The 13,306-nt window shown below is 42.3% G+C and overlaps 1 long non-coding RNA gene across 1 annotated transcript; it reads left to right on the forward strand.

Moving 5' to 3' along the window:
* Positions 1 to 216: 216 nt before the first annotated feature.
* Positions 217 to 12,960, forward strand: LOC121821799 (uncharacterized). Its single transcript, XR_006062697.2, has 4 exons — positions 217 to 481; positions 10,227 to 10,387; positions 10,819 to 11,010; positions 11,249 to 12,960. It is a non-coding gene; the product is annotated as an uncharacterized LOC121821799 (long non-coding RNA).
* Positions 12,961 to 13,306: the final 346 nt, after the last annotated feature.

The following is a 13,306-nucleotide window of genomic DNA, read 5'->3' on the forward strand; positions in this document are numbered from 1 at the left end:
CCGGTCTGCAGCAGAGGCCGGACAAGGACTCAGTGCTGGGTCAGAGGCTGAGGGATGCTCCCCTCCCACAGTGATCCAAAGCCTTCAGCGCTCACAGTTTCTCACCCTGAGCCCAGAACAGGGGTTTGGAACCCTCTTACTGTTCCCTTACCTAAGGGGTCTTTGTTTGACAGTTAAAGGCAAGAGAGAAGGTTGCTATGGTGACATCAGAGTCCCAGTGAGCAAACAGGCAAGGAGACTGCCAGACGCTGGGGAAGATGCTCCGTGGGGAAAGTGCTGAATGAGCATGAGTGCCTGGGTTCAGATCCCCGGCATGCATGTAAAAACATGCCTGCGGCATGCACCTGTGACATACAGCTGTGACCCCAGAGTGGACTCAGGGGACAGAGACAAGAGGACCCTTAGAGCTCCCTGGCCGGCCAGTCTACCCAAATCAGTGAGCTCCAGGTCCAATGAAAGAAGAGGTCTCAAAAAATAAAAGGTGAGTGATTGAGGAAAGATACTTGATGCTGACCTCTGGCCTCCACACATGTGTACACGCATGTGCACACACAGGAACATGTGTACATATATACAGCACACACATGTGTATACACACATAAATGAGGAAAAAATAAGGGATGGGAGGCTGGTGTCTTATTTAGGGTTTCTGTTGCTGTGAAGAGACACAGTGACCACGGCAACTCTTATAAAGGAAAACATTTAATTGGGGCAGGCTTACAGTTTTAGAGGTTCAGTCCATTATCATCATGGCAGGACATGGCAGCATGCAGGCAGACGTGGTGGGGCCCAGTTACTCACTAGTGGAACTGAATTTGATGCCTCCTCACATTCTGTTAGAAATGAGAGATTTTAGCATTTTTACCAAAAGTAGCTAATTTGATTTTCTGTGCAGAACAGCCACAGAAGTAAGAACCGTCAAGTCTGCATTTCACAGAGAAAAACCCAGGCTCAGAAAGTCTCCACTCCGCTTGCTTCAGATCTGTAAATCAGGGCTAACAGCTCCAGCCTGGGTGTCACATCCATGGAAGGTCAACATCATGTCCATTACAATTTCATCTCAATGAAAGAGCAGGTCCTGTTGAACTAATGATAGGTAGAAAAATGAACACGAGAAGATGTCCCTCATCAGTGGTGTCAGGGCAGTACACACATGTTCCCTTCACACACGGAAAGTTCCGACTCTAAGCCCTCAGCAGCACATTGAGTGGCAGGGAGCCTTGTTGATGTTTCTCCTTTAGTTGACCCATATTTTATATAGTGGGAAACGTGAATCATTTCATAATGAAGTTACTTTCTTTAAGTAAAATTTAAAAACTATCCCAGGCCAGGTGGTGGTGGCACATGCCTGTGGTGGTAATCTAATTGTATTGAAATATTATTTTGATTTGTACTGAAATATTAATTTGATTGTATGTTAATAAATAAAGTTGTCTGGGGGTCAGAGCTATTAGAGCCATAGCAAGAGTGTGGCGGTGGTGGCACACGCCTTTAATCCCATAGATATCTGTGTGTTCAGGGTCAGAGCTATTAGAGCCATAGCAAGAGTGTGGCGGTGGTGGCACACGCCTTTAATCCCATAAGATCTCTGTGTGTTCAGGGATATAGTCAGCATTGGAGACATATGCCTTTAAGACCTAGGGGGCTGTACATTCAGACAGTGACGAGGCAGTCATGTGTTTGGGTTTACAACCAATGAGAAGGCAGAACAACATACTTTAAAAAAACGAACCGACAGGAGGTAGGTCTCTTTTCGCGAAGCTGGGACAGCAGGAGGAAGGGTGAGATTTTAGCTCTGAGCTCTGACCTCTCGGCTTTCTCTTTTACATTGTTTCTGTGTTTCTTATTTAATAAGACGGTTGGTTACATCTACATCTGGCGCCCAACGTGACAAGAATCCATTAAAAACCGCTTGGCTTGACGGCAGGTCCGCTTTCCCGCAAGGGCGGCAGGCGGCCCGCGGCGGCGGCGGCGGCGGTGGCAGCGGCGGCACACGGCGGCCGGCGGCGATCGGCTTCTTAGTCCGAGCTGCTGGCGTCCTAGTCCGGGTAGCAACTTCTAGCCCGGGCCTAGGTCTGTGAGCAGCTTGCCTAAAGCCGGTGCTACAAACAACTCAGACCTGCCCTGCCGAACAGGGCCCTGCCTGTAAAGCCAACGCACGTGGTCGGAGCTTAAGGAAGCCAGACCCAAGCCTTGACTCGGCACAAGAGGGAACACGTGGCTGCATTTAAGCTTTAGCCGGCTACGCTTTCTTGTGCGTTCTCTCTTTCCTCTCTCTCTCTCTCTCTCTCTCTCTCTCTCTCTCTCTCTCTCTCTGGATTTACACCTGGGACACTAGGTGGCTGCTTTGAAAATCCCCTCGGATTTCTACTGTTCTACGCAGATTTGGTAAGTCATAATATATCAGATATTTTAAAAGAAACTATCTAAAAGAGAATTTTTTTCCACATTAAAAAACAAATGGGTTTTATGTGTACATTGGAAGAAAATTGGTTTTTGTTCGAAATTTTAGGCAGTCTGGCAATGGAACAACTATATAATATTAGTATTGGTGGAATTATGCACCTCATCACTATAATAATCCACATTTTAATATTTAAAAAGATAGTCAATTTAAGTGCCAGGATAACAGCGTTAGAAGAACTTGTTAAACCTGTAAAAATTCAGACAGAAGAAATTAACAGTGAAGTTGTTTCAAGTCGGGATCATAAGGTTGCAGAAAGAAAGCCTGTTTTCACACAGTCACCCTTAATTTATCCTGTAACAGTACAGCAGATGCCTGATCAAATGGCTACACAAAATACTTGGGCTCCAATTGAAATGTTGGATTTAAAAAGGTTTAAGGAGGCAATAGTATCTTATGGCATGCATTCCCCATATGTAAAGCAAATGTTAAACACTTGGTCAACATATAATAGGATAGTACCACAGGACTGGCGGGACCTCGCACAAGGTGTTCTGGAACCCAGCCAGAGACTTCAATTTCTGACTTGGTTTAAGGAGGAGGCTAAAAACATAGAAAAACAATGGAGGGATAAAGGAGTACAAGTTTGCCAGGATCAGCTTATGGGCGAAGGCCAATATGCTTCAGCACAAGCACAATGTTTATATGATGTCCAAACCCTAATTTTATGTCGAACGGCAGCCTTGAATGCATGGGACAAAGTTGAGGAACCAGGAAAAAAATCTGAGTCATTTACAAAGGTGAAGCAAGGCCCAAAAGAGTCTTTTACAGATTTTTTACAAAGACTGGCTTCAGCAGTAAAGAGAACGGTCTCGGATTCAGAAGCTGGTAAGGCAATAATTGAATCTTTGGCCTTTGAGAATGCGAATGCAGCATGCAAAAGAATAATCAGGCCATTAAGGGCAAGATCTGCACCTATGGAAGATTGGATTAGAGAAACAATTAATGTTGAAGCTGATGAGCATGATGATACATGGGTAGGAGAAGTAATTTCAAAAGGTTTGAGGAGTGTTAGATGTTTTGGATGTGGAAAGCAAGGACATTTGAAAAGGGACTGTAGACAGGTCATTTCCAGAAACAATGTTTCTTCAAGGAACAATGGCAACAGAATGCCCCTTCCTTCTGGAGTATGCAGAAGGTGTGGTAAGGGAAAACACTGGACCAACGAATGTAGATCAACAAAGGACAGACAGGGTAATCCTTTGCCTCAGTCTTCGGGAAACTCCCAGAGGGGCCTCAGGCAGGCCCCCAGTGCAAATCCAGTTCAAACCTTTCCGGCAGCCATAGAGGAAATGCCTGCTCTGGAGAGCGATTAAATAACCAAATGCCTATTGGAATAAATCATGCTGGTCAGAATGATGAAACAGAGAGAATAGAAAATTCAGGAGAAAACATAAAGAAAATTTTTTGGCAAACTTCTATTAATGAACAAAGACCAAAATTAACGATAAAAATAAATGGTGTTTTGTTGTCTGGTCTGGTAGACACAGGTGCGGACGTTACCATAATTGCACCAGAATTTTGGCATCCAACTTGGCCTCTTCAGGAGGTAAACGTTCAACTGTTAGGAATTGGGACATTATCTCAGGTGAAACAGAGTGCAAGATGGCTCGAATGTATAGGTCCAGAAGGACAGAGAGGAAAATTAAAACCATATGTGGCTAACATAACTATGAACCTGTGGGGTCGAGACTTGTTGCAACAATGGAATACTCAGATTAACATCCCTCCAATCTCAGAAACAAATCATAAACTAGCACATGTTACTGAGAGAAATATTAGAAGATATTGTTCTAATGAGTGGTCACCAGCCATCCATATTATACAAGAACAGGGCACAATAACTGATGATCTTCCAAAGACACCAACAGCTCTACCTTTAAAATGGTTAACAGACAAGCCTGTATGGGTCCAGCAATGGCCTTTAACAACAGAGAAACTCCAGGCTTTAGAAGAGCTGGTAGAAGAACAGTTAAATGCTCAGCATATTGAAGAATCAACCAGCCCTTGGAATTCTCCTGTATTTGTTATTAAAAAGAAATCTGGTAAATGGAGAATGGTAACAGACCTTAGGGCAATTAACAAAGTAATTCAGCCAATGGGTTCTCTACAATCTGGGATGCCTTTGCCTACTCTGTTACCAAAAGGATGGCCTCTCATAGTTATTGATTTAAAAGACTGTTTCTTTTCAATACCCTTACAAGAAAAAGACAGAGAAAGATTTGCTTTTACAGTGCCTACTTATAATAATTCTCAACCGGTTAAAAGATTTCAATGGAGGGTCCTCCCACAGGGAATGTTGAATAGCCCAACTCTGTGCCAATATTTTGTACAACAGCCATTGGAAGTGATACGTAAAAAATTTCCTAAATCTATAATTTATCATTATATGGACGATATTTTACTAGCTGACTCAAATGCAGATACTTTAGAAATAATGTTTGAAGAAGTAAAGAAAATTTTGCCTCGCTGGGGATTACAAATTGCTCCTGAAAAGATACAAAGAGGAGATTCTATTAATTATTTAGGATATAAAATAGAGCTACAAAAAATTAGACCCCAAAAGGTGCAAATTCGGAGAGATAGACTACAGACTCTTAATGACTTTCAAAGATTATTTGGAGATATTTCTCATCTACGAACTATTGTTGGGGTAAAAAATGATGAACTGACTAATTTGTTCAAAACCTTAGAAGGTGACAAGGACTTAAATAGTCCAAGAGAATTATCACCTGAAGCTGAGAAAGAATTAGCATTGGTAGAAAAGAAAGTGCATGAAGGACACGTGAATCGTATTGATCCAAAGCTGGATTGCATTTTGGTTATCTTACCTTCTAGGCGTTCTCCTACTGGAATATTAATGCAGAGGGAAGATATTATATTGGAATGGATATTTTTACCAAATAAACCAAATAAAAAATTAAAAACTTATGTGGAAAAAATCTCTGACTTGATTTACAAAGGAAAATTGAGACTTCGTCAATTAGCAGGCATAGACCCAGCAGAAATTGTCGTACCATTAACTAAGGAGGACATTGAAAAATTATGGACAGAAAGTGAACCTTGGCAAAGAGCTTGCAGTAATTTTTTGGGAGAAATTAACAGCAAATATCCCAAAAGCAATAGAATTGATCTTATAAAGAGAGCTGATTGGATCTTGCCTCGAATTGTACGGCAAAAACCCATATCTGGAGTTCGTACATTTTATACAGATGCCAACAAAGAAGGAAAGGCAGGTTACAAATCAGAAAATTTAAGTAAAGTGGTTCAAAGTCCGTATAATTCAGTTCAAAAATCAGAATTGTATGCTATTCTGTTGGTATTAATGGATTTTTCAGAACCTCTCAACATAGTAACTGACTCTCAGTATGCTGAAAGAGTGGTGTTACATATTGAGACTGCAGAATTTATCCCTGATGCTTCAGAATTAACTTCACTATTTATTCAATTACAAGATACAATCAGGAAAAGGAATCATCCTTTATATATAACTCACATTCGATCCCATACTGGTCTGCCAGGCCCTCTAGCACAAGGCAATGAAGAGATTGATAAATTATTGATAGGAAATGTGCTGGAGGCCTCAGAATTTCATAAAAAACATCACGTTAATAGTAAAGGTTTAAAAAAGGATTTTTCCATAACCTGGCAACAAGCCAAAGAAATAATAAAGAAATGTCCTACTTGTTCCTTCTACAATCAGACACCATTACCAGCAGGATGTAACCCAAAGGGTACTCAGAGAAATGAAATCTGGCAGATGGACGTGTTTCACTTTGCAGAATTTGGAAAATTGAAATATGTACACCACACTATCGATACTTATTCAGGATTTCAATGGGCAACTGCTTTGAGTTCTGAAAAAGCTGATTCTGTAATCACTCATTTGCTAGAAGTTATGGCCATCATGGGTATACCTGCACAAATCAAAACTGACAATGCTCCATCATATGTCTCTGTTAAAATGAAACAGTTTTTTGCTTATTACAATATAAAGCATATTACAGGCATACCACATAATCCTACAGGTCAAGCAGTTATAGAAAGATCAAACAGAACTCTAAAGGATATGCTAAATAAACAGAAATGGGTAACAAAAACCCCCAGAAATAGACTGCATAATGCTCTTCTAACTTTGAATTTTCTGAATGCCAATGAGAAAGGAACAACAGCTGCAGAGAGACATTGGATAATAGAAAAAACTACAGAATTAAATCAGCCTATATACTTTAAGGATGTGCTGACCTCAGAATGGAAACCAGGGTATGTATTACATTGGGGACGTGGTTTTGCTTTTGTTTCTACAGGAGAAGATAAGCTGTGGGTACCATCAAAATTGATAAAGGTTCGATTTGAACAAGAGAGACCTCTTAATTAGAGGAGGTGATAGTTCATCAACCAGCATGAACATCCAATTTAAACTAACTTGTATCAATAAAACATGCCTTTTCATTTCATCAGATAATAACTTGCCAAAAAGGAACATCCCCAAAATTAGTCTTGGGGAAAGGTTTTTGTTTTTGTCTTTTAGGAGAATGAAGGTTAAGGAATCTGAAGAACACTGGACAAATGAGACAACTGAAGAAAAGGGACAAATCATCTATCCCAAGAAACAGAGTGAAACGGTGTATGGGTATATATTATCTAAAAAAATTTTATGTCTTCCTAAATGTTTGTTTCTGCTTTTCTCTAAAGATTTAACACTCTTGGTTTTCTAATAGTCCCAGTTCAATTAAAATTTAAAGCTGACTTTGGAGTTGGAGAATGGCTCTCTCCTTCTTTAAAATCAAGCATGTTGTTAAAAGGAAAATGCAAACTCCCTGTATCATGCCAGAATAAGAGCCATCTTCTGCTATGGTACAGGACAAAAGCAAAATTAATTAAGGGACTATTCTATTACTAATCTCAACTCTGATTCTATTCTGATTCTTTAAACTTTTCTCAAGGTATAAATTTTATATCAAAATTTACAAGATTAATATATATATATACATTTTAAACTTTGTTAAGATATGAATGGTCACATAGAGTACTAACTAATTCTAGAAAAAAGGCTAGCTGCATATATATGTTTTTGTGTTCGAGTCTCTTATCAGTTTTCTGCAGGAAATCACGGCCAGGCCTAACATCAACTGAAGTCTCCAGAAAGAAGATGGGGCCCCACAACAACAACAATTCCACGTGGACAATAATAATATCATTAAGCTGACAAACATCATCCATAGATCAGCTTTGAACTACAAGGTGCTCAGAGCAAATTTGAGATGACTAGCTGAGATGATCCAGTCTCAAAGACTACTTGAATAAGGACTTGAGATAAACCCTAAACTTTGGCATTATACACAGACTGGATAATGAAGGATATAGTTACCTCTCCTAGAATTTGACAATTAACCTAAAATTTTTCTTTCAGGATAAAGAAAACTTCGCCCATACCCAGCAGGAAGCAATTTTAAGAATACGACGCCCACATTCCCAAAGAGGTGGTGTGGGGCGGGTGGTTTTTTGGTCTTTTTAATGGGTTTTGGGTCTGGGATAATTTTCAGTATTTAGGGGGGTTGGTTACAAGTTATTGTCAAAGGTTAGGAAAAAGGCTAAGCAAAGGAGATTAGATTTAAGGTTCTTGTTTAAAAAAAAAAAAAGAGAGAGAAAGAAAGAAAAGAAAAAGACAATTACTAGTTTTAAATACTTTACATTGGATTGAATTGTTTTATATTTTACACAAATTTGAAACTGATATTGTTAGAAAATGCTATATGTATATTTCTAATTGTATTTATTCCATCCACTTAACAATGTAATGCAAATTTCTGATCCTTGAATGTTATTATTATCAACTATTAGGATATAAAGAAATGAAAGCTAGTAGTTAGACATTATCATAGAACTTGTAGTCATATTAGATATGTTTTAAAAATTGAGCAGAGATGTTTTAGACAGGTCATCTTCAAACCCTTCAGAGATCTACAGAATATGGCATTTAAAATGTTTTAATAACTTAGAAAATTTTTCTTTTTTGAGACATGTTGGCTCCTGGCAGTACCAATCTACTTTAGAGAAAATATGGGCATTGAAGAAACTGCATATGGAGTCAACTTTCATTCTGGCAAAAGTTAGCCACTGGACAACAAAGTATCCTCGAATCAACAGGACAAAATGGACAGACAGATCACGAAACAAGGGACTACTGATTCTTGCCAAAACAAGTGTGGTTATGGCTTTATCAAAAGGCATCTTCTGAGGCCAGGACAATATGGCCCCATCCCTGAAGTGGCCTTCGCATCCGGAAAAGGTACGGTGCCCTTTTCTTCGAAGGCAGCTTAACAGGCAGAGGGCCGATGGATTCTGTTGTACAATGGAACAGCAGCTGAAAGCTCATGCCTCTCAAAAGTAGACTGGCATTTAATAGAGGGATGTGGAGAAGAAGGGGATGCTGAGATGAAGCCATATATACACAGCCAAGAAGAATGGACAGCTGAATTCAAAAACTGTCAACAATTTCCAGAATTTAAAATCCTGAATCATGACAGGACACTAGTGGAATTCAGGTGTTTCTGGTACGTGGACTGCTCTCACCCAATGTGAGGTTGAACTGTTGACCTTGTGTACATCCTACTTCACAAATGAGTCTGTCAGATACACTAAGCCTATAGGCTGAAGATGATGCCCCAACACTGCGGAGAAACCTCAGGTGACTGCCCAGGCAGCTGGCTGTTTCTGTCAACTCACAAAATTTTTTTTTGGAAGTTGCTTGCATGCACTTCCTGTTTTTATTTTTGTTAGCTACTATTATTCCCTTCTTGGGTCTCTGAGGGAGTTGAAGATTAGTTAGTTATGGTTGAAGATTAGTTAGTTATAGTTGAAAATTAATTAGGATAGAAAGTACATTAGATACATCTTGGAATTATCAAAATAGGATAGATAATGGAATTATTTTCTCTGATTCGTCAAATACCTGTTTAGGTATTTATTACTTGTATATATTGTATATAGTTATTGTACTTTTGTATATAGTTTTTCTTTTGTTAGTCATAACCTTTTGCTTTTTTTCTTTTTATTAAAATAGAAAAGGGGAAATGTGGTGGTAATCTAATTGTATTGAAATATTATTTTGATTTGTACTGAAATATTAATTTGATTGTATGTTAATAAATAAAGTTGTCTGGGGGTCAGAGCTATTAGAGCCATAGCAAGAGTGTGGCGGTGGTGGCACACGCCTTTAATCCCATAGATATCTGTGTGTTCAGGGTCAGAGCTATTAGAGCCATAGCAAGAGTGTGGCGGTGGTGGCACACGCCTTTAATCCCATAAGATCTCTGTGTGTTCAGGGATATAGTCAGCATTGGAGACATATGCCTTTAAGACCTAGGGGGCTGTACATTCAGACAGTGACGAGGCAGTCATGTGTTTGGGTTTACAACCAATGAGAAGGCAGAACAACATACTTTAAAAAAACGAACCGACAGGAGGTAGGTCTCTTTTCGCGAAGCTGGGACAGCAGGAGGAAGGGTGAGATTTTAGCTCTGAGCTCTGACCTCTCGGCTTTCTCTTTTACATTGTTTCTGTGTTTCTTATTTAATAAGACGGTTGGTTACATCTACACATGCCTTTAATCCTAGCAATTGGGAGGCAAAGGCAGGCGGATCTCTGTGAGCTCGAGGCCAGCCTGGTCTACAAGTTCCAGGAAAGGTGCAAAGTTACACAGAGAAACCCTGCCTCAAAAAAAAAAAAAAAAATCACTGAAGGGAGAAATTTTCTTCAGTAGTGCAGCCCTGATAAAGCGTCCATGCTCCTGTAATGAGCCCTCACCTAGGCTCCTGCACGCACCCTGATGACACTCGCTGGGTCACCAAGACAAACAAGAAAAAGACGTGAAAGTAGAAGAGGAACAGGTGACAATGAGGGGAGCATCGGAGAAGCAAGGTAATGGGAGTGCATATAAGCAAAATATACACATGTATGAACGTGGCATACTGAAACCCTGGTTATCCATAATTAATAGATTCTAATAAAGCAATTTAATCCCCTCATTGAACATAATCCCATGGACTCCCTAGAAAATGCCAATCAGAACCCAAACATAGGTCAAAAGTTCATCCCCAGTGAAAAGAACTGTGTTTGAAGGGTGGCCTTTGACCAAACACAGCAAACAAGGTCTACAGCTTTGCTTCCCTCCAGCCCCAGGTCCCAAGCTGACTGAATCCCTGACCCCGCCTGCTGCAAAATGTAGACACTCGGCCTGGAAAGCATTCTGGTGTGGGGGTGCTCCTTGGAGCAGCTGACGCTGGTGCCAGCTCACTCACTCAGTCTCTCTCCCTCTCCATCTCTCCCTCCGTCCCTCTGTCTCTCACCAGAGCTCCCATGAGAAGACTGAAGTGTGTTTGGTGTCCACCAAAGGAAGCGAAACATCCTTCTACCTCCCTCATCCTCTGTGGCCGCGTAGCAACCCTCGGTCCATCCCAGAAGAATGTCTGAGTGTGTCGAGTATAAATGTGAGGAGTTATAGCAGAAGCCAGGGACTTGCAGAGAAAGCAAAGCCTGGAAATGTAAGAACGAACATCGACTTGTTCATGGTCCTTGAGGCTTTAAGTCCTGGACAGGTGCTGGCAGGTGACGGAGGCCTTCTCATAGCATGTCAAGAGATGGCCCTCCCCCAAGACAAGTCTTGGTCTCGAGCACGTGGTGCTATGAGGGGGGCTCCTGGTAGAAGGAAGCGAGGCACTGGAGGTGTGTCTTGAAGAAGACAGGGGACCCTGGCCCATTTTACCTCTCTCTCTTCCCCAGCTGCCCTGAGGTAAGCAACCTCTCCCGTGTACACCCACCATGATGTCTTGCGCCACCACCGGCCCCACGCAGCAGGACCAAGCATCAGTGAATCCACTACCTCGTCAGTAGTGGATTGCTCCGGGAATTTCGCTGTAGTGATGGAAGCTGACAAGCAGCAGGTGTGCTGGTTACTGTCCTGTTGCTGTGATAAACAGGAAGAAGGGTTCCAGAGGAACATCCCCACGGCCAGGAAGGCACGGTGGCAAGCGGAAAGACAGCTGTACAAAGCAAACAGAGAGAGGGACCATGATGTGGGGTGAGGCCATACACCATCAAAGCCCGCCCCCAGTGACAGACTTCCTCCGGAAGGCTCTGCCTCCTTCAGGTTCTGTAACCTCCACACACACAGTGCCTCCGACAGGGGACTGAGTGTTCAGACAATGAGGCTGCAGGGGGGACATGTCTCATTCAGATCACCATGCAGGACAGTGTGAGCGAAGGAGCTGACGATCCTAATATTGTTCTGACAGCCCACTATTGAAATAACCCACACACTTCCTGGGACACGCTATTCCCTCCATGAGGGTGGAGCCCTCCCAACAGAACCACTTCCTAAAGGCCACGCCCCTCAGTGCTATTGCCATGGCAACTAAATTTCAATCTAAATGTTGGGGCAGTGGAGGGGGAAACCAATGAGAACGGTGGCGGCTGGACAGTCGCTCGGGTGAACAGTGTCTTTTGCAAAGATGGCCTGCATCTGTGCCCAGACATGAGCCAGGGAAGAAACAAAAGATCTGATAGACCTGCCCTGGGGTGCAGCCGGCTGCCTGTGTCTCCTCTCCACACTGGCCCCTTCCCACTAACCACGAGAAAGCTCATGCATTTCCAAGTGATGCAGAATGGCCTGTGTGGAGAAGGAAAGCGCCTTCCTTGTTACCTCTCATGCCCCTTGTCACTCACATGTCTTAGTATGACATGGGTGTGTCCTGACTGCAGCTGAACACAGCTTGAGTATGGCTCAACACAAAATCCTAAACCTCTTAAAACATGAGGATTTCTTTCTGCCATTTATTTTTTTAAATTCAGTTTCACACTTCTCCAGGATGGACTTTGTAGATGACAATGTTAAGTTGCAAAATCAGAAGGCTGAACACACCAGCTGGATCCTGTGTGGAAAATGGCCAGCATCCACCCTGTGCCCCAGAGTGGAAGAGACCCTGACCTAGAGGAAAGGCCACAGAAAGGCCCCCAGTTAAAAAGAACTGCAAAGCAGAAATGAGGAAGGCCAGCCATGCAGGACATCACCCAGCATGGACACAGCCTTGTCATAAGTCACACAGAGGCATGCTGACTACAGACAGCTGGTCTTGGTGGCTACAACATCTGCAGCCACTGAGCCAGTTTCCCGTGGTGCCCAGGCACTAGGGTGGAACATGAGCCTGTCACGGAGTCATCCTGAAACAAAGTGAGGTCAGCTCTGCCCCACAGAGCCCAGGCTGGCTCCAAGGTTCTTCATTCAGTCTATTAAAAGCCTCAAGTTCCCCGCTGCATCCTGTTTCTCATTCAGAAAACGAGTTGACCTCAGGCACACACTCTGTTTCCCTAGGTTGTGTCTGCTTTTTTTCTTGAATGGAATTGTTTGGCTGTTTGTTTTGGTTCCTCTTTGGGGATACCGAGAAAGCCATGTTCCCCTTTTCCTGGTATTAAAAGTACGTCAGTGTGAGTATGGCAAATAAAAAGTGAAGACTAAAGGGTGGCCGCATTGCTCCACAGGCTGGATCGGCAGGCATCTCAGGGTGCCATAGCTCATCGCTGTTCTTTGTTTGTTTGTTGTTTTGTCTTATTTTTTTCCATATTTTTCCACCTGTCCCAGAGTGTGTCTCTAAGTGGATGTGTGTCTGATGGTACATAACAAGAAGAGAAAGGAGACAGAGGCGATGTTATCTTGAAATCCATAAAGGTCGCCATGGGGACACAGAAGTGGGAGGAATACAAAGTCACCATCCATGGCAGGGCGGGGGTCCAAGGCCACCCAGAGCCACTGTGTCTTATGAGCAACGTCAACTCTTGGTCATA

Source organism: Peromyscus maniculatus, chromosome 12 (genome assembly GCF_049852395.1).
Source record: "Peromyscus maniculatus bairdii isolate BWxNUB_F1_BW_parent chromosome 12, HU_Pman_BW_mat_3.1, whole genome shotgun sequence".
Lineage (NCBI taxonomy): Eukaryota > Metazoa > Chordata > Mammalia > Rodentia > Cricetidae > Peromyscus > Peromyscus maniculatus.